The sequence below is a fragment of the Dipodomys spectabilis genome, unplaced genomic scaffold, assembly GCF_019054845.1.
Source record: "Dipodomys spectabilis isolate Male_0828 unplaced genomic scaffold, ASM1905484v1 ptg000050l, whole genome shotgun sequence".
Classification (NCBI taxonomy): Eukaryota; Metazoa; Chordata; class Mammalia; order Rodentia; family Heteromyidae; genus Dipodomys; species Dipodomys spectabilis.
The window spans coordinates 746,185-768,706 of NW_024870727.1; the positions used below are offsets into that span (position 1 = coordinate 746,185).

Genomic DNA, 22,522 nt, shown 5'->3' on the forward strand with positions numbered 1-22,522 from the left:
TTATCTGATTTGAGGAGGGGAAGGAGAAGCATAGAAACGGTGGGACAAAGGATGAACTAATTCAATGATATTCATTAGACACTATGTTGGAAATGAAATGAACGATACAACTTGGAGGGGAGGGTCTGAGGAAGCGAAAAACTGGGAGAAAATAAGGGAAGGGTGACGTTTAAAAAGAAACATACTTAATGCCTGACTTATGTAACTGTAACCCCTCTGTACACTGCCTTACAATAAAATTTTTAATTGTCTTCTCATTATTTAAAAAATATCAGTCAGATGTCCTGTAATCCCAGCATTGAAAACTAAGACAAGAGAACTGTAAACTCAAGGGTCAGTTTGAGCTACACAATGAAATTCTGTCTCAAAAACAAAAATAAAGCCGGGTGCCGGTGGCTCACGCCTGTAATCCTACTCAGGAAGCTGAGATCTGAGGATCATGCTTCAAAACCAGCTGGGGCAGGAAATGAGACTCTTATCTCCAATAAACCACTAGAAAACCGGAAGTGGTGCTGTGGCTTAAGTGGTAGAGCGCTCACCTTGAGCTCAAGAGCTCAGGGACAGCACCCAGGCCCAGAGTTCAAGTCCCGACAGACAAAAAATAAATAAAATAAAAACATTAAAATATTCTTTGCATAAACTCTGCTATAGATTGAGTTTGTATCTAGATAAATGATGTTTTGTTTTTAATTTGGTGACTAGGTTCTTCTCTTGCAATATTTTATGATAGACTGATATATATATAACTTAATGCCAAGAAGCTATACAGAAAAGGATGTATAATCTTGCTGTATAAAAGTCAAGTCAGGGCTAAGAAGTTGGCTCAGTGGTAGAGTGCTTGCCTCGCATGCATGAGGCCCTGGGTTCGATTCCTCAGCACCACATAAGCAGGGGAAAAAAAGCCGGAAGTGGCACTGTGACTCAAGTGGTAGGGCACTAGCCTTGAGCTGAAGAGCTCAGCGACAGGGCCCAGGTCCAGCGTTCAGGCCCCACAACTGAAAAAAAAAAAAAAAAAAGTCAAGTCAAAGGAATTGGTCTGTAACAGTATTATAATTGAGCCCAACAGCAATGGCTTATGCCTTCAATCCTAGCCTCTCAGGAGGGTGAAATCTAGGGGATTTTTGTTCAAAGTCAATGCAAACATTAGAGTCTACCATTCTCAAAATGACCAGCAAAATGTGAATATGTGGATGTATTATGTAAGTATATATATATATATATATATATATACTCACACACACACACACATATACATATATGGGAGGAGTTAGGCTGGGTTGTGTGTGTATATATATATGTGTGTGTGTTCATGTTTGAGTGTGTATGGAGCATACAGAAGAGACTAATTCTTCTATTCATAAATAAGTCATATTAATTTTTAAAAAGACATAAACTCATAGATTGCAAACAAAGAAATCTAGCTAAAAAATCAAAGAAAACTAATTTAAACTATCCATGAGTTAGGTGCTGGTAGTGTAATCTTAGCTACTCAGGAGGCTGAAATCCATGGATTGTGTTCAAAGCCAGCCCAAGCACAAAAGTCTGTGAGACTCTAATCTTAACCACTACAGAGCCAGAGGCAGAGCTGTGGCTCAAGTGGTAGAGTGATAGCCTTGAGTAAAAGAAACTCAAGGGTAGTGTCTAGGCCCTGAGTTCAAGTCCCCAGATGGCATGCACACATGCACACACACACACACACACACACACACACACACACACACACACACACACACACACAGCACATGAAAACAAGGCTACAACCCCATTTTTATCTGAAACATGTACATAAAAACAATGGTACAGCTCCATTTCTAGTTAATGGACTATAAACAAAGTAAAATAAACCTGATGAAACCCATTTATTGAAAAGATAGCTTTTTCAGACTGCTGATGGGTAGACAACTTGACAATATGATTTAAATTTAAACATATGCATTCTTAGACTAGACAATCCCAGTACTAGAAATGTATTATATGGGTATATTTGTATAAATCTACTAAAATGTAGGCTAAAGAAGAGTCACAGATGCAGTAGTTTTACAAGTAAAAATCAGAAACATTGGACATATTAAACAAATGGGAATGTCTCATACATAATAGCAAGGCATTTAATGGAAAACTATAATTCTATTTAATAAATGGTACAGAACTGAATGTACTGATGTAACAATATCTCCAATCGCATGAGTGGGTTTGTAATAATAATAAATAATAATAGTAAATAATAACAATCAGAGTAAAGTGCTCCCAGTCATTCTTAAATAAGGAGAATAAGAAAAAGACTATGGAGATTGTGAGGGGAAGTAGAGAATGAAAAATGACTTGGTAGACGTTAGTAAAACTAAACTTAAGGACCTACAAATAAGAAACATGCCAATTTTCATGGAACCTTAACATGTTCAGGACTGGGTGATTCCTGAACTATTAGAATTCCAGGTCAAGTCTATTTAGTGTAGTCAATGACTTCCCAATTATACAGAAAACAAACGGCATGGTTTCTGGGAAAACTAAACTCTAGAAGCTTTGGTCTTCAATAGGTACAGAATTATATACATATTACCAGGTGATGGTACATGACTATAATCTGGAATATCAGTCTAAGCTACATGGGGAGATGCTGTTAAAGCAAATACAGGTAAAGTTGTTGCTAAAATCAGGGGAATATGTAAAAAGATTCCAAAGTTCCTTACTTCAGGATAACTCTAAAACAAGCATCCTCATACAGGAAATGTTATGGTTAATCATGACTGTCAGCTTTCAAACTCCATCTGCTGTCATTGCCTAGAAGCATTTTCAGCCATTCAAGGTGGACTCATCAAAGATTCTCTAATGGGCTTCTAGGGCTTTAGCCTCAGACTGGAACCACATCCTTGGTTCCCCTTCCCCTGCCTTGTTTAGAAGCGTTCAGCTTCTTGTACAGCTGGGTTCTCTGGCTGTTCAGTGTGAGGTGGCCATTGCTTCTGATATAATCCAATCTAACAAATTCCCCTTTATAATTAATTAATGCTATTATTCTACAGAACCCATTAATATAAATTTTAAAACCAAGAATGGTTCTAAATAAGTAGAACTGTAAAATGATTTCCTTGTTTTTGTGGTATTGGGAACTTCCTCCCAATTCTGATTAGATATAAAGTTGCTAAAAAGACTCTGATAGTAGAGCATTCATAATCTATGGCATAAACAATTTAAAGAAATCTACAAGTAGCTAAGTACTAGTGGCTGACAGCTGTAATTACAGCTAGCCAGAAGGCTGCAACCTGGAAGATTATGGCTCAAAGACAATCTGGGTAGAAAAGTCTGTGAAATTCCATCTCCAATTAACCAGAACAATGCTAGACTAAAAGTGTGGCTCAAAGTGTGGCAAAAAAGTACAAAGACATGAGTTCAAGCACCAGAGAAGGAAGGAAAAGAGGGAGGGAAAGAATCCAGGAAGTAATAATATATGTGAGAGGCAAGAAATTTAGTGACACTATACATGATACTAGCTTACTGCTAGGATTTAAAAGTTCAGGAAGACTGGAAAGGTAGAGTGAACTTATTATGTAAAATTCACACTTAAGAGGTTAAGAAAAGATAATATCCACCAACACTTAAAGCAACAGATATACGTCACTGCTCCTTACAGTGGGAGCTATAGTTAGTTAAGTATGGTATAGTTCTAAGTATAATGGGATCCTGGGATAGCAGAGACCAAGTCACAGAACATAATCTTTACTTAAGGCAAAGTGGACATACTTAGCATAATGGACATTCATCAGAATGGTCTGATTCATATAGGCTTATACCATTATTAACTAATAATGGTGTTACCAGCAATGAAATAGCTAAATAGCTTACTTTATTTATTTGTTTGTTTATTTATTCCTTCTAACACAGAACAAGGCCAAGCATAGGCTGGCCTGGAAGTCTCAATCCTCCTGCCTCAGCCTGAGTATGAGAATTACAAACATACACCATCATACCTAGCTTTTTGTATAGGATTTTTACCAGGTAGTCCAAACTGACCTCACACTCATGATTATCCTGCCACAGTCCTCTTGAGAATTAGGGTTTCAGGGGTACATCATCATATCCATCTTAATTCTTACTTATTCTGTATAAGAATCATTCCAATGCTAATGGATGGAAGCTTTTTGAATCTTACCATCAAGAAATCACTGACCCTCATCCAATTTCCATACTTGTGCTAGTTTACAAACCCAGAGGCCCTTGAATAAAGGGAAAGTCAAGTCCTCTTGAAGAATAATTCTGCTACATTAACAGAAAGTTTTACTGTTAATCTTGATCCACCCCTCCCAAAAGGATCTCCAGATGCTTATCTAACAAATGAAATGAATAGAAACAAAAATAATCACATTTTAAGCTCTCTTGGACTCTGACTCCAAAGTGATGCTGATTCTAGATCCAAATAATTACTGTGGCACTGTAGTCAAAGTAAGGGCTCAGGTTAGATAATCAATGGAGCTTCAGTTAAGGTCTGACTCAAGCCTAATCAAACGGTGACTCCAACTACAGCTGCTGTTCCAGACATACTTTCCTTCTTTGAAGTCTCAGTGACAGTGACAGAAATAAAAAAGCTTCACAGTGAGAAGAACTTCAAGGAGTGGATTTTGCTATGTGTTTGTTAGAAAGAAAAAAATAACTAGAGATGTGATTAACATACTGATGCACGGTGCAACCAGTGCATCAGATAGTCAGAGACTTGAAAGAAGCATGATTGGAACAATGGGAACAAAGACATCTAGAAAAAAGGTATATGGATAAAACCTTTCTAAATGAGAAAAGGATGTGAAAATATTTGGGTGCCATGTAAATGATAACTAAATGGAGAACAGAGAAATACTTAAATCAAGAGGACAGGACACATTCTGTGGGAGTCACTTTCCCCTGTCATCCCTCATTGCCCAATATGGTGCCAAAGACAGAAGGTGAACACCCACTCTGGGAGCACCAGAGGCTAACATGGTATCATTTCCTGGAGCGATTAGCCAGCAATCTGGTGCCAGGTTGATTACAATGGACCAGTTCCATTATAGAAGGATAAACACTTGGTTCTCAGAAACAGATACCTAAGTGGAGTACAGATTTAACATCCTTGCACAAGATGCTTCTGTCAAGCTAACACTTGTGGACTTGTAGAATGCCCTGTCCACCACCATGGTATCCCATGCCATATACCTTCTGACCAAGGAGCTCATTTTACAGCCATACATACAATGAAAATGGTCTTCTCCATCTGCCCTACTATCTTGAAGTAGATGGCTTGATAGAAAATTTGTCTTCTGAAGAGGCAGTTACAGTGCCAGCTATGTGGCAATATCTTCAGTATGTTCCTAATCAACATAATACTGTTTTCCCCTAGCCAGGATTCATTGGTCTAAGAATCAAGGTACAGAAATGGGACTGGTTCCACTAGAAAAATTCTTGCTTCCTCTTCTCATAACTTTATGCTCTGCTAGCATAATTAGTTCCAGATGCAAGGAATGCTTCTACAAGACAACAACAGAACTAGAAATTAGCCTTTTCCCTTAAAATACATGGTTTCCTTGGCTCTGAGTCAACAGGCTAAGAAAGGAGTTAATGTTAGCAAGGGCAACCCTTCCAGTATACTAAAGAGAAAACTGGACTATACTCCACAACTTATGTTTCTCAGTATTATCATACTTTCTTACTAAGGTCAATGGGAAACTATAACAGCTAATCCAGGGAAGATGACTTTTGACCCAGACACTTCAGGATTAAAGGGGTGGGTAATTCCTCCAAATTAGAAATCAAGAGTCCCCAAGGTACCTGCTCAGTATTCGATTCTTAGAACCAGGAAGTTACAAATAGCCACTACCATTACACAGTTCCAGAATAAAGCTACAAATACCCACTATAATCACATTCCAGAAACTGTCATTTCCACAAGCATCTTCAATTTTGTTAAGAACATATTTTCCTATATGTACACATATATGAAGCAGCTATCTTTCCTCTTGCCTCTTACTCCTTTATGTAACTGAATACTTAAGCATTATAAAGTCTGTATTATAAGTTATGGAGATTTCATGACACAGTAAGCATTGTTTAAAAAGATTTTGCCACCTATTATGGAGAAAGAATTATTACATTTTCACTTATATGTAAGATAATTGTATCATATTAGGAGGAAGTAAGGCTGTTATTATCCTTATTTGGAGATGTTTGCATCCAGCTGAAAAAGGGTATACTTGTGATAGTCCATCCTGATTAGTAACTTAATTAGATTAAGATGTCTAAGAGATTAGTAAAGTACACTTCAGGGTACATCTATGAGGGCATCTCCAGAGACAATAACATAATAAATGAGAGGAAAGATCCACACTGAATGTGGGTAGTGCCATCCAAAAGGCTGAGGATCCAGACAAAATAAAAATGCAAGAAAGAGAAGGTCAACCAACACATGCAAGCCTCACTTTTTTCTTTTGCTTTATTTAAAGAGTATCTCAAGACTTGGTTTCCAACATATTTATAAGATGATTTCTTTGTTGCTTTGTATGTACCTCCCCCAGGGTATAAGCCCTGCTTTCACTGTATTTGATGTTGATATAATCTGTGGAGGGGAAGGGAAAAAACAAACTGTTTAAATAGGGTTACAGGTAGACCCATTACAACAACGAGATATACAAGATGTTATGTCGAAAAACGAACTTTACAACTTCGGTGGGTGAGGGGGTACTAGCGGGGTGTGGGAGTTGGGGGTGGAGAGGAGAAGGGATGGTATGGGGAAACAAAGGAGGAGGCAACAATGCTTGATAAGAAATGTACTCACTATCTTGCCCATGTAATTGTAACCCCTCTGTATGGTATTTTCACAATAATAATATAAAAAAAACACTTCTATAAAACCATTATTGCTAAAAGTTTTATCCCTTTGCAGTAATCCCTATTCCTATACAGGATTGTAGGTAATAACAAGAAAAACACTTAATAGAATCCACTTTTGTGGGGGAGGGACATACAAAGCAACAAAGAAATTATCTTATAAATGCGTTAGAAACAATCGCATAAAGAAAAAAACCATCTGAATACATATCTTAGGGTTCATTTCCCTAACATCACCTTATCAGACCTTTTCTGCTTGACTCAGACATATACTAGATATTGCAAATAAGGGAAACCATGGGACCTATGTTTCTTTGGGCTTGGCTTACTTCACTTAATATAATTTTTTCCAAGCCTTTCCATTTCCAAACAAATAACCCGTGTTTTCACTGGATTTGATGGTATAATTTGTGGAGGAGAAGGAGAAAAACAAGTCGTTTAAATAGGGATACAGGTGGATCCATTGCAACAATGAGAAGTACAAGACAGTTATGTCGAAAACAAACTTTGTAACAAAGTTGTAACTTTGGTGGGGGGGCGGGGAGGATTGGGTGGGGGGGGGGGGGAATGGAAGGGATGGGAAGGGGAAACAAAGGAGGAGTCTACAATGCTTGATAAGAAATGTACTCATTATCTTGCCCATGTAATTGTAACCCCTCTGTACAGTATTTTCACAATAAAAAAATAAAAATTAAATTAAAAAGAACACTTTTGGGTTAGGTATGAAAAGGTTATTAAGGAGACTTTAAAAATACACATTTACTCTAGCACAATTTTTAGAAACATACTGTTTAGCCTACTTTATTTGACACTGCTCTTATGTATGTGCATGTGTGCTCATGTGTGTATCCTGAGGCTTGAACTCAGGGCCTGGGCATTGCCCCTGAGCCACTTTTTGCTCGAGGATAATGTTTCTACCACTTGAGCCACAGTGCCACTTCCAGCTTTCTCTGAGTAGTTTATTGGTTCTATATAAATTTTAGAACCTCCCCTGGCAATATCTGGGAAAATATGAACAAGATTTTGATCCTAATCATAGTCACTCTTCCAATTTACAAATGCAATGCACCTCTGAACTAATTTACTGCTACTGTAGTTTCAGTCACTAAAATATCCATAACTTTTCAATGTAAAGGAGTTGAATTCAGGGCCTGGACAAGACAATTCTCTACCACTTGAACCACAGCTCTACTTCCAGGTTTTGAGTAGAGTATTGGAGATAAAGAGTCTCACACCACAATCCTAAGATCTCAGCCTCCTGAGCAGTTAAGATGTACAGGAGCGAGCCACCCCTGGCTATTTATTCCTTCTTGTATATCATAAAAAAAAAATTGTGCAGGGTGCTGGTTGCTCAAGCCTATAATCCTATCTATTCAGCAGGCTGAGGATTGTGGCTCAAAGCCCCCGAGACTCTTAATTAACCACTCAAAAACTGAAAGTGGCACTGTGGCTCAAGTGACAGTGATCTAGGCTTGAGTAAAAAGGCTCAGTGAGGGGCTGGGAAGGTGGCTCAGTGGTAGAGCGCTTGCCCTGCATGCATGAGGCCCTGGGTTCGATTCCTCAGCACTACATAAGCAAAAAGAAAAAAGCCAGAAGTGGCGCTGTGGCTCAAGTGGTAGAGCGCTAGTCTTGAGCTGAAGAGCTGAGGGACAGTGCCCAGGCCCAGAGTTCAGACCCCATTACTGGACCCAAAAAAAAAAAAAGAAAAAGAAAAGAAAAGCTCAGTGACAGTACCCAGGCCATGAGTTCAAGCCCTGCCACTAACAAAAACAAAAATTTTGGATAATTTTGAATAAATGTGGTAAGAACAAATATTTTTGCTATATTCTTAATGTTAAGTGGGAAAACATGCAACCACTCACTATGGGTTGAGAAAGTTACCTTTAATTCCTTGTCAACTGTGAATTTTTATTTGAACTTGTATTAAATTTTATCAAATATGTCTGTATATGTGAATATGGTATTTTTTAAATATGGTTTTTCAACTTTTTCTTACATGCCTGGTTCATTACACTGCACATCTAAAAGTTAGCCTTTCATTTAAAGGGATGAATCTCACATGGTCATGCCATATTCTCTTTTCAAAAATATTATATTCCTAAACACCCTATAAGAAGTGCATGCATATGTGTGTGTGTGTGTGTGTGTACATTTATGAGGAAATCAGGCTGCTAGACATACTGTGATGCCTTTGTTTCAGCTTTGGAATCTGGCAAGTCAACTCAAAATGAAATGCTATAGACTTCTTCCTTCTATATTTTCTGAAAATTTGGGAGCGATTCATATGCTTTTCTCTTCTTTCAGTATGTGACCAGAATAATCAGCTATGTCACTAAGACCTTGAGATGACTAATCTTGATTGTCAACTTGATTGTACTGACAGATCCCTAAGAGTAAAGAACATTTCTGAGTATCTTCTTGCCAAAGAGATATAGGTCCCATGGTTTTCCTCATTTGCAATAATTGTCTAGGATATCCTAGATGTCTAGGATAACTTTATCACATGAGCAGAAAAGCTCAAAATCTATGTACATATGACCATATATAAGATGATGCTAAGTGAAATAAACTCCAAGATATGGACACAAGAGGTCTTTCTTCATTGTTGTTTTTAGTGTGATTTCTTTTTCTTTGTATGTTCTTCCCCCTATGGTATATTCCCTGTTGTCACTGTACTTGATTTTGGTATCCTGCATCTTGTAAATACATTTGTCAAATTTGGGGAGGGGAAGGGGAATAACAAGACGCTCAAACCAGGACACGTAATGACCCATTGTAACAATGATACTCCACAAGACAGTATATTGGAAATGATCTTTGGTGGAGGAGGGAAGGAGTGAGAGAGGTGAGGGAGGGAAGGGATAGTGGAAGAATAACAAAGAAGGGTATAACAATGCTGGATAAGAAATGTTCTCATTGCCTTACTCATGTAACTGAAACCCCTCTGGTACAGCATCTTTACAATAAAATAAAATTTTATAAAATGTGGATCTTTAATATAAAGCTTTGTTGAATCTTCTGGTTTATAACATCTATTAATATTTCAAAGAATACTTTTCAATTCCTATTTTTTACTAAAATAATAAAATACAAAATCATTTAGCTAATAGATTTCATTAGAACTAATGCTTTAAGACTAGCTTATGGGTTGCTTTTTGCTTTTGTTTCTTTTTGAGTGTATATTGTCTACTAGCCTCTAAAATAATGTAAGGAGTTTCATAATAACTTATACTGTATTAAATATTTGAAAGAAAAGTAATAAGGTTAGCTTCACTAAATCTTAAAGCCCAATTTTTTTAAATTATCAATACTAACTGATCCATAGATGAGAATGAAGAAAAAAATAAAATGTTCGTAAGTTAACACAAAAGTTCAAGAAATATTCTTGGAGAGGAAGACAGCAATTCTCCAGTAGATGATTTTTACATTTGATATAATCATAATAGAGTGTCAAAGATGTGTGTGTATGTGAGCTGTGTGTGCAGAACTAATTAGGCTCTCTCTAATGTTTCTAATGTTAAAAATCTGCAAAAAATCCAAGAAAAATTAGGGAAAGTGAGACAAAATAACCTCATAATATTATTAAATGAGTACTAAAATAATTCTCATACTATTAAATCAAACTACTAATAAGTAACAATGGCAAGATATGGTTTACAAAGGGTCAGATCAAGCTGAGTGGCTACATATATAGGCCCAGGTACTGGGGTGACAAAAATGGTAGATCATCTGCAACCTTAAATTTGAGATTGGTCAGTATAACAGTGAAATCTTTGTCTCAAGGAAAAAAAGAGTCAGATCCATGTACTAAAAGAGAAACTTCAAACACAAACATATAATGTACCATTACTATATGATAAAAGTCACTTAGAACACTCTTCTTCGGGAAAAGAGGGTAGGTTACTAATTTGCATTTTACAATAAACTAAATCTTACTTAAAATAAAAACTAGCATTAAAAATAAAATAAATAAGGCCAGGTGCTGGTAGCTCACCCCTGCTATTCAGAGGACTGAGACCTGAGGCTCACAGTTTGAAGCAAGTCTGAGCAGGAAGTCCCTGAGACCCTCATCTGCAATAAACTACTCAGAAAAAGCTAGTAAGTGTCACTGTGGCTCAAGTGGTAGAGCCTTGATCACAGAGAGGCTCAGCACCTAAGCCCTGATGTCAAGCCCCAGGAAGGTAAGAAATTAAAATAATACTTTAGGCAAAATGTACCCCAAGACAGGGACACAGTGCTTTTTCCTTTCTTGCTAGTGTTTTTAATGTACTTACAATGCACTATGTGATTCTGTTGTTTCTTTTGTATGTTTTTCCCCCATGGTATAATCCGTTTTCATTGGATTTGATGCAGATGTTCTGCACCTTGTATATACTTTTTTTTGTAATTTAGGGAGGGGAAGGGATATTGGGGAACACTTAAATGGGGATGCAGGCTGACCCACTGTGACAAAGAAATGTACAGGATACTATGCTGAAAACGAACTTTGCAATGTATGTGTGCGAGGGAGAGGAATTGAGGAGGTAGGGATGGAAGTGATGGTAGGGGGAAACAAAGGAGGAGGTAACAATGCTCGCTATGAAATGTTTTCATTACCCTACTCATGTAACTGTAACCCCTCTGTACAACAAAAAAGAAAATACATGAAAATAGGTGTTTTTTTTTTTTTTTTTTTTTTTTACTATTTATGGAGTTATTTCTAAGTAAGAGTGAAAAAAAGACTAATAAGTGAAAATACATAAGAAATAAGTTCCGTTGTATGTAGAGGGAAAATTCCCAAGGACAAAACAGAACATAAACTAGCAAAAATTGTTATTATTGATAAAAGGAAAATCACATACTCCATAAACAGTAATGGGGTGATGTAAAAATACACAAAAGAATATGTACTGTGAATTTACAGAAAAAATAGTATAAATGGTCAATTCAATAAAACTTCCCATCTTTATTAAAAATAAAATGTGAATTAAATGCATTTCATCTATTAAATGTGCAAAATTAAGAGAAAAAAAAACACTGTGAGAACTTTGCTAGACACAGATAATAAAAATCAAGAGGGGAAAAAGCTGTGATGAACCAAAAAAGTGCCACAATCAAATATTTGTTATTCCTGAAGTTTTGAAATATGAGACAAACAAAAAAAGAAATATTAAAACTAAAAACATTTTTGAGCTAGCGAGAGACATTTGGATTAAGAACAAGATCACTAAGTGGAACAAATACAAAATAAAAAGGGGGTGAGGGGGGAGGATTGGGTGGGAGGGTAGGGGGGAGGCTGGGAAGGGATGTGAAGGGTAAACAAAGGAGAAATGTATGCATTATCCTGCCCATGTAATTGTAACCCCTCTGTACAGTATGTTCACAAAAAAAAATTAAATTTAAAAAAAAGAAAAATAAAAAGGAAAGGAGAAGGACCAAAACAATCTATACTAGACAATACAAGGTAAAGAATAAGCCTCATCAGGAAAGGAATAAATTAGCTGACTAGGAATTCTATTAGCTATGAAGTACTTAAAACTCTGTTGGAAAAAAAATTCAGCCAGGAATTCTAAACCTAACAGAATAAATAAATAAGTTAATTAATTAATTAATTTGCAAATTGGTTTTGATTTTTTTTTTCTGCCCCCAACTAATCCCATGGCATTGTGCTGAATAATTACTTAACTGAAGAAAGAAGACTGTGCTGGGAAGGTGGCTCACTGGTAGAGTGCTTGCCCCACATGCATGAGTTCAATTCCTTAGCACCAGATAAACAGAAAAAGCCAGAAGTGGCACTGTGGCTCAAGTGGTAGAGTGCTAGCGTTGAGCTGAAGAGCTGAGGGCCAGCGCCCATGCCCAGAGTTCACACCCCAAGACTGACCAAAAAAAAGAAGATTGTACAAGAGACTGGTAGAACAGACACTATGATCAGCTAATATAAATGTGTAATTTTTCAAAAGCAACAATGAACTAGTTTTTATCAATCAGAAAAAGTATTGGGACAAAACTCCAAGATGAAATCTGTATGGTCAAAGTAAAGAGTGTTCAGGACAGAGAGCACAAAAGAGTTACAACATGTTATAAGCATGTATTATATAGAAGAATGTATTATATAGAAAAAAAGGAAAAGAACTGACAACTTTAAGAGGAAAAACAAGAAACATGTAATAAAATCATGTTTCAAATAAAGAACCCAACACAATTTTGAGCAATGTGTAGAGTATATAAACCCAACAGCCTAAATGGTACTGATATTTGTTTATAATATTGAACACTAATTCAGAGAAAGAAATCTAACCATTAATATTCTACTAGTTTGTAAAGTAAAACATTTTATTAATAATGTCAATTAAGATTTCAAATATTAAAATGCATTTATAAATATAAAATATTTATTTATAAATATAAATTTATAAAAAATATAAAATATTATAAATTATAAATATTATAAGTTTATCAAAAATTTATAAAATAAATATAAATTTATATTTATAAAACCAATTTATTTTATTTATAAATAAAATTTATTTATTTATAAATAAATTTATTTTATAAATATAAATTTATAAAATATAAAATGATTTCCTTATGGGTATAAAACAGTGTAAAAATGCTAACAATAGTTTGCAATGTAAAAACTATTCGTTTTGGAAAGGTAAAGGTATAAAAGGCGTAATAAAAGTTTTTTTTTACTTTTAACATAATTTGAAATCAGGAATACTACTGAAAAATGATAATAAGAAATACAGTATCTTAAAAGTAGAAAAGCAAAAATGAGAAAGAGAACGAAAGACTATTAACATGATGACAAAGCAGGTTGACAAAATTAAGAAACAGTGATAAAATTTTAAAGCAGAATTAGACACTCAAATGTTTTAGTAATCCGTAAGTAATTCTTCCAGCTCTCAAAAACTCTTATTTTTGCTAATACTGAAGATAAGTATAAGTAATCATTCTCCATGAAAGTATTTTGAGATACTAAGAAACTACTTTTGAAAATCTTGTACAAGTTTTTTCAAGTGTTCCATTTATTTCAAGTTATAGTGCCTTAAATTCCATTTTGTAAATTAATGTGCTAGAAATATTGACAGAAAAAGTAAAAAGCCGACAGCTGGCTACAAGGGTATTACAAGATGACCCTAATTATCTAATAAGTTTCTTTTAAAAGAACAGTTGCTACTAAATATTTCATTGCTGACATTTGTTTTAAAGCTTAGCTACATGTATTCTTCAGTATACTAGATCTGAACTTTGCAGCTGGTCATTGATTTCCATCAACACCTTAAGAATGAATCTACAGGAAGGCTAAAACATATCTAAACTTTGGAAACTCAGCTTTCAAAGCTATAATGGAAATCCACCTGAACATTTGACATATATAGCTTTTTTTCTTAATTACAACACAATAAAATGTTCCCTATATAAATATTAGTCAAGGTTAATTGAACAAGTATTTGCAATCATGATATCTTCTGCAAAGGAAACAAATACAGTATATATACAAATAAAGAAAATAAAAGTAAAAAAATGTGCCTTGTCTGAAGCTACCATTAGTAGCCTTTTCTGCTATATTCTATTTGTTGGGAGGTAGAGGGGTAGAGGAGTTCACTGGCGATCAAACCCAGAGGCTTGTACGTGTTAACATCTCTAATAGTGAGTTACAGTCTTCCAAAACCCCTTTCTTGATATAGTATAGTCTCCTTTTTTCTGTACATACTTTGGGTTTTTTCTTTGTTATAGTTGCACTTACAAGTACATATAATTTTATTTTTTATTTTTCTACATCAAAAACATTTCCTCAGCCAAGCGCCAGTGGCTCATGCCTGTAATCCTAGCTGCTCAGGAGGCTGAGATCTGAGGATCACGGTTCAAAGCCAGCCAGGGCAGGAAAGTCCCTGAGACTCTTATCTCCAATAAACCACTAGAAAACTGGAAGTGGCATTGTAGCTCAAGCAGTAGATCACTCGCCTTGAGCTGAAGAGCTGAAGGACTGCACCCAGGCCCCAGAGTTCAAGCCCCACGACCCACCGCCCCCCCCCCCAAAAAAATCCTCAAATTACTATGAGGATTTCATAAAAAACATTTTTGTGACTATTTCCATAGAAAATGTAATAGTTTACTTGTTAAACAGTTAGGCTGTTGTAAATTGCCATATATATCTATATATATCTATCTATATAGATAGATAGATAAGATAGATATAGCTGAAAACAGAATTACTGGGTCAAAAAGAATGTTAATTTCAAAAGCCTGAAACTGACCACTTGCTTTCCAAAAGCAGCTAATGGAATTACATGAGCAAGAATATTTTATAATACCATTACAGAAAAGGCATTATTTTTCTAACTCAGAAAGTTCAAATATAATCACCACATCTTAAAATTACACTTCTTCAATAACCTACTAGGGAGAAAACATTTCCTATGTGCTTTTATCTCTAGTTTAGGAGAAGAGGCCATCTTCTCAAACTGTGTTCATTCAACAAAAGGGACTTCATGCTTCTGAAAATGCATTAAAATCTAAAAAATATTTAAAAATTCAAAATATTTTAAAATCTAAATACAAACACCTATTACATTTTTGCAGCATTCTAGTTCTGGCTTGTAAATTGTTTGATTCGAATCAGAAGGATTAGAGAAAGAATAAGTATCAATGTTTTCAGTCACATACAATAAATTTTCCATTCTTAAGTCCTTCCATTTCCTTTACATTTTCTTTTTTTTTTAATTTTTGGTAGCACTATGATTGGAATTTATGTTCCACTTCAGTCATGACTCCATTGCCTTTTTATTTACTTTTAGTTTTGAACTTTTGCCTGGTGCAGTACCCACTGCAGTAACCCTATTTCCTTCCACACAACTGGGATTACAGGGAGCCACCCACCTGGCCATTAGGTCGAATTCCTAATAAGTGTTTTCCTAAGGATTCTCAACTATGTCTTTTTCTGTTTAATTCTGTTCACTTCTTTATCATATTTAAAGTGTTTGATTCTGGAATCTTTATTATACTTTGATCAACTATACTATCCATTCTTTTTTTTGGGGGGGGGGGGGGGGAGTCCTGTTGTGGGGCCTGAACTCTGGGCCTGGGCGCTGTCCCTCAGCTCTTCAGCTCAAGGCTAGCACTCTACTAGGTAGCTCATGGATGAAATCCTAGCTACACAGGAGGCTTCTAAGGGAGGATTACAGTTTGAAGCCACACAGGCAGGAAAACCTGAGACTCTTACCTCCAATAAATTACAAAAAAAAAAAAGCCAAAGTGGAGCTGTGGCTCAAATGGCAAAGCCTTGCACACAAAAGCTCAGGAAGAGCTCTGAGACCTAGAGTTCAAGTCCTAGGGCCAGCCAAAAAAGGTCAAGCTCTCAGGTCAAACAGTTAATGTAAAACCTATACTTTATAATATTGGATACAAACTTCTTTTTTATAATACCACAGCCTCCTTAGTCTATTCCTGTCAACCCTACATATATATACATGTATAAATACATATATAAATAAATGTATAAATACATATATATACAATACACATAATATGTGCATATATACACATTAGAAAGTAATTAGCTTTTAGCTTTTCTTACATAATTCAAATCTATACTCAAATAATCAACTCAAATGCAACTATACTCAATAAATCTACCATAATATACCTACTTTTCATATTTTTTACTATTTTTCAAGTGTTGAGCTACCAATAGAAATATCAGTTTATTAATCACCTGTATTCTTGAATTCAAGAATTCATCATTTCATCTATCCAAACATGTATGCTTAAAATCCTCTTTACGTTACTGCCTTATGTTTCTGTACTTAATGAGACATTTCTCTGAGTACTACTAACTCCTGGTGAGTTGCATAATAGCAGAATGTTTGTACCCTTGTACATCTGTTTTCACAATTAAACAAATACTATATATCTAAAAGTTGACTTCAGATGTTTAGCCCATAATACAGATTTTTAAAACATCACATTTATTTCAAATAGTATTGCTTGCCCTGATACAAAGACTCCTATGTTAAAACTGTAATTACATACTAAAAGTTACTAAAACTTACTTATAAAATTACATTGAGGCAAACAGTACAGGAACCATGAGTACTTGTTATGCCAACTATACAAAATTATTCTTTTTTTTTCCTTTTTGCTTATGTGGTGTTAAGGAATAGTACCCAGGGCCTCAGGCATGCAAGGCAAGCGCTCTACCACTGAGCCACCTTCCCAGCCCCCAAAATTATTCTTATACTAGATACATTTTACCTAAACAGGTTTATGTAATAGTTTTATTATGACAAGCTATCTCATCATTGAGTTGCTTAGCAACACATTACAATTTATGTTGTAAAATTTCAGGAAATGAGACAAAAACATGGTGTAATCTATTACACACATACACTAAAAGTTGTGAGATGGAAATGAATTTAGTCTCCCAGGACCTAGAGTACAGCTAAAACATACAGAAAGGAATTAAATTTTAGGGAAAAGATAGCTCCAAAAGTCACCATTTTAGACTTATAAATTCTCGTTGGGCTAGATGTGGATTATTAGTGACTAAAAACGGAAGAATCACAGTTGGTGAGACCCATCTCAAAATAATCACCAAACCAAAGGAGGTTGCAGGTGTGGCTCAAGTGGGAAAGTGCCAGTCTAGTAAATGGAACACCCTGAGTTCAAACCCCCATACTATAAAGGAAAAGGAAATGTAATGACCTGGGAGGAAATCCACGGAGATATGGTTAAAGTAAAAAAAAAAGTGTTATTAGTCAGTCTGCAACTGCTCTGTCCTGGGTTACCTCAGAACTAGGAGCAGCTCTAACCTCCAAGGGAGCAAGTTTATTTTTTTCCTTTTTCCCACTTCCCCCAGGCCTCTTCAATCTCTGAAGGCCCCTAAACCTCTCCCTGGGCCTCTCCAAAGGCCTTTCTGCTATCTGCAGGCCTCTCCACAGGCCTCAGATCCACAGGCCTCTCCATAGGCCTTTGCAATTTCTGCAGGGCCCTTGGCTCTTCACAGGACTCTGCACAGGCCTCTTGGCACTCTGACTGATGGCCTCTCAGCTCTTCACAGGCCTTCTCTGCCGGCCTTTCTGCAGGCCTCTCCAGGCCCAGGCTCTCCTCAAGTTTGAGGAGAGCCCTGAGCATTGCTCAGCTCCCAGAGATGCTTCTCTTTCCTCTCCCTCTTCCCTGGAATGCCCTGCCTATCTATATATAGTGGCCCACTCCCCAAACCACCCAGCTCCAGACCCCCTTTGACATCCTGCCCCTCCCAAGTGGGGGCATGGCAGTGACATCAGCATCAGGAGGGACTTCCCACCCCTTTGGTTCTCTCAGAAACAATACAATTTTTTTAGACTATTATTCTAAGTTTAAACTCCCTACACTGAATAGTTAGGAAAGGTAGGAAAGAACACCTAAAACTTCCTAACTAGGATCAAGTGCATAATTTATGAGAAGGATAAGGAGAAATTTCAGAGTAATATTACACTATGTATAATGTAATGATACACTTTCCATATTGCAAAAAAATACTACTTTCCATTTTACCAAAAGCAAAACACCTAAAATCACTACACAAAATGAAAAAAAGACACTTAAAACTAAGAATATGACCAAAGGCATTGCTTAATCAGGAAAGCACACACCCAGAAAGTAAACCCAAATTCAAACTCTAGTATTGTCAAAAGAAAAATTGAAAAACATGACTCCCAAAAAAGTATCAACAACTTTAGTCCCCACCAATCTCACAATGGAAACACTGTATACCTATCTTCTGGAATTGTTTCTAAACAGAAGACTAATTTTTCCTGTATTTCCTTTTTTAATCAGAACTAATATTCCCTAAATTTTTAAGTTTAATGAGATTTCACCAGTCTCTGAGTCTTATTTTGTAAACTACTGTTAATTTGTGCCGTTCTTTTGAATGAAGTTTGACTTTATCTTTGGATGGGTGCAAAGTCATCAGCTTAGACAATTTTCTCCCTCTTATTATATTAATAACTTGGCACTTGCTATTCTATATGGTTGATTTCTCAAGGCATAATTATCTCCTAAGTAAATAAACCAGCACCTGGGTGTTTGGCAGTGGTATGGGGTTCTAAGAAAATGAAACCAAAAGTCACAGTGGTTTGGGTCCCCATTCACACCTGCATAGCAGTCAATAGAGTAGAAAACAGAACTTATATAAACTGTGTCCTTTTATCTCCACTAAGTCCACTCAGGAGATCTAACAAATCCTAGAGGGTAGGGGAGGAAATGAATATTTTTAAGTACCAAATCCAGGCAAAGAACTCTTTTGAATATACCTTATCTAATTTAATTCAACAACTCTAATCAGTAGTAATTACTTCCCCTGATAGGTTATAACTAAAGTAATTCTGCCAGGAACCAGGTTTTGGACACATCAGATTTCCAAAGCCAATATCTTTAGTGCTCAGAATTCTAAGGCTAGATCACTAAGTACAATGGTAGAACATCCAATAGAATCTTTTTATGTTCCAGATGAGAACAAAGCCTAAAGATAATGACTTCTACCCAAAGACACAATGTTTCCAGGAAAGGAAACAAAAGTTTGGAAAGATTGGACTGAAACCTTCTGATTAGTGGGTGTTAATAACGGTCCTTATATATGTTTTTATTGTGTCTAAAAAGGTTTTTTTTCTTTAAATTATCTTTCAGTAGTTGTACAAAGGGGTTCCAATGCAACATGTCAGTTATACATCTTGATCAATGTCACACATCTTTCATAATTCTCCCCATCTCCCCCAACTTCACTCACCCCCTCAATTTTATTTCCATTTCCATATATATGCTTTGGCTCCATTACTCTCCCCCTTCCCCTTCACCTCACCACTACTCCAGATCCACCATAAGTTCAGTTTCCTGATATTTAACTTAAAAAACATTTAATGTACTTGGCAAAAAACGTGCTTATTATTTATTACATCTCCAGAATATTGATTTATCCTATCAAGTCCCTATCATGCACTAGTTATGACTAGTTATAAAAATACAACTGTACAGAAGATAGGAGTCCCTATCTGCATGGAATTTACATCCTGGGAGAGGATATATACACAAATAAATAGGAAATTACAATGGAGCAAAGAAATGCTATGACAGTAGTAGTAAAAGATGCTATGGGAATAGGAAGTTGGGACACCTGACCCAAACTGGACTTTTCAAAGAAGGACAGATAAGTTGAAGCAGCTAAGAAGGTGAATTGAGTACACAAATGTTTCTGGAAATATAAACACATTTACACATGAGATCAAGAAAAAGTCAGGGAAACTATGATGATAAAAGAAATAAACCTAGAGAAAAAAAGCAAGAAGAGAAAATAATGGTCTTTGAAAGTCACCGATTCACAATCTTGACAATTTGAATTATGTGAAACATAAATAATGTTCTGGGCTCTCCATCTCTTACCAATTTAATCAGACTTCTAGGGATGAAATCCAGGTACTAGCATTTTTTTTTTAAGTTCCCTACATGATTTAACATGTAGCCAGAGTTGAGAATCATCATTTAAGTTGTAAAGGGTATTAAGTATATATGTGCATTGTACATAAGAGAAACCATAATCTTAAGTAATGTAAACTAATTTGGTCCCTATTTTCTCTTGTCCGATTTAAAAATTAGTTAGGAGAGTGTAGAGCTGGGATGAGACAGTGAAAGAAATCAAAACTGTTGTTTTGTCAATGAGTCCATCATCTTCCACCTAATGGAACTCAGAATATCATTTCATAGAAGATACTGCTCTGTCAACAGGACTGCAATAGAATTCTAAAAGAAATAATACTTTAAAACTATTTTACTGTACTAATAAAATAAAAATCATAGTATTCTAAAACTTATGCTTCTACAGTTGAATAATTTTTACAATAAGTATTTCCACTGGAAGCCTAATCTTTTATATTACTTAAGAAACACCTTTCACTTAAAGATCACCCCATACTTTGAAATAGAGAACTGATCTGTCAGTCGTGGGCCTTGAACTCTGGGCCTGAGCACTGTCCCTCAGCTCTTCAGCTCAAGGCTAGTGCTCTACCACTTGACTACAGTGCCACTTCTGAGAACTGATCCTTTTAATGCTACTCTGGATTAAGTTTGCTCTCTTTAAATACAGATCAATAGAGTAAATTCCCTTTACATGATAATCACAACTATTTAAATCTTTATTTAGGAAAGGGGCATTAAAAGGGGCAAACTACACACATAGCAAAATGTTTTAGAAAAAACTGTGTATTCTATTTTACTTTTTTTTTTTTTTTTTCAGTCATGGGGCTTGAACTCTGGGCCTGGGCGCTGTCCCTCAGCTCTTCAGCTCAAGGCGAGCGCTCTACCACTTGAGCTACAGCGCCACTTTCCGGTTTTTCTACTGATTTATTGGAGATTGGAGTCTCACGGTCTTTCCTGCCCGGGCTGGCTTTGAACCGCGATTCTCTCAGATCTCAGCCTCCTGAGTAGCTAGCATTACAGGCATGAGCCACCCGGCATTCTATTTTACTTTTTAAGAGTAGTTAAAAGAATGCTGGTTTGGGAGGGAGAGATTTTGCATCTCTAATTGTTCTATGAGCTCAGACAAGGCTATTGCTTTCACTTACCCTCTATACACATTAAAGTAGTAAATTTTAGTCTGAGTATACTATTTGTACTTATGGATATCTCTTTAATATTGTACCCAACTCAATTTTTTAAACTTTAGATAAATAAAAAACCAATCTAGTAGGTTCATTTTTAATTCTGACAGAAATGCCTTTCAAACTTTATATTTAAGGACAAATGTTAACATTTGTTAGTTATCTCCCTTAATATGCTACTAATATCTTGATATGCTATCATTTCATTCACTTTGTGATTTTAATAGAAAATCACTCTACTTAAGTTGCAGATTGAATTTTACCTTTGCCCACCCAGTAGGTCCCAAAACGAGATGAAAAAATAAACTGAAACACACACACACACACACACACACACACACACACACACACACACGCTATCGTCAGATAATTTTGGCTGATGACAGTTAATATGATCATTAAAAATTTTCACAACATGTGTTTCGATGGTGATCTATGCTGTCAGACACCACAATTGAATGTCGGCTAAAATTTTTTAGAACTTGAAGGTACACATTCTAAATGTTTCAGCAGCAGTTGCTTTGAGAGATCATTAATGAAAACACAAAAATGTTTTTATTCAAACTAATGTAATAAGGAGGTATGTAAGTATATTTTCTGGACACTTTTTACAATATGCAACCTAGCACATAAATTTGGTGCAATGCAAACAATATCCAGAGAATCTTGTTTCCAAGGATGAAATCATGCCACCAATATCGCCCAAAGTAGTTCAAAAGTTGCTGTAGATATCAAAGACTGAGTTACCTGGAATTTACCTGCCCTTTCCCAAGAGTCTTCCATGGCCTTACAAACTATGATCCAAAGCATCACATCCACACTGTCGCCCAAACCCAGGCCCCGCTGCACAAAGGCGCAGTGCTGGAATGAACAATCTTCACGAAGATGAAATCACAGCTCCTCATTTATTAGAGAACGTGGAAGCTGCTCCACAAAGCCCCTTAGCGATGTGCTCTCCTCATCTTTTTCAAGAGTAAGAAAACTGCCTGCGATTCCTAAGTCTAGTGCACGGTTAGGACACTATCACCACTGTTTCTTTAGCATCCTAAAATAAACTCCTC

The 22,522-nt window shown here is 36.0% G+C and overlaps 1 protein-coding gene across 1 annotated transcript in view; it reads right to left on the reverse strand.

Annotated features, from left to right (window-relative positions):
• The window catches only part of Pik3ca (phosphatidylinositol-4,5-bisphosphate 3-kinase catalytic subunit alpha), a 75,879-nt gene that overhangs the window by 52,518 nt on the left and 839 nt on the right, over nt 1–22,522 (reverse strand). The gene's annotated exons all lie outside the window — the stretch shown is intronic.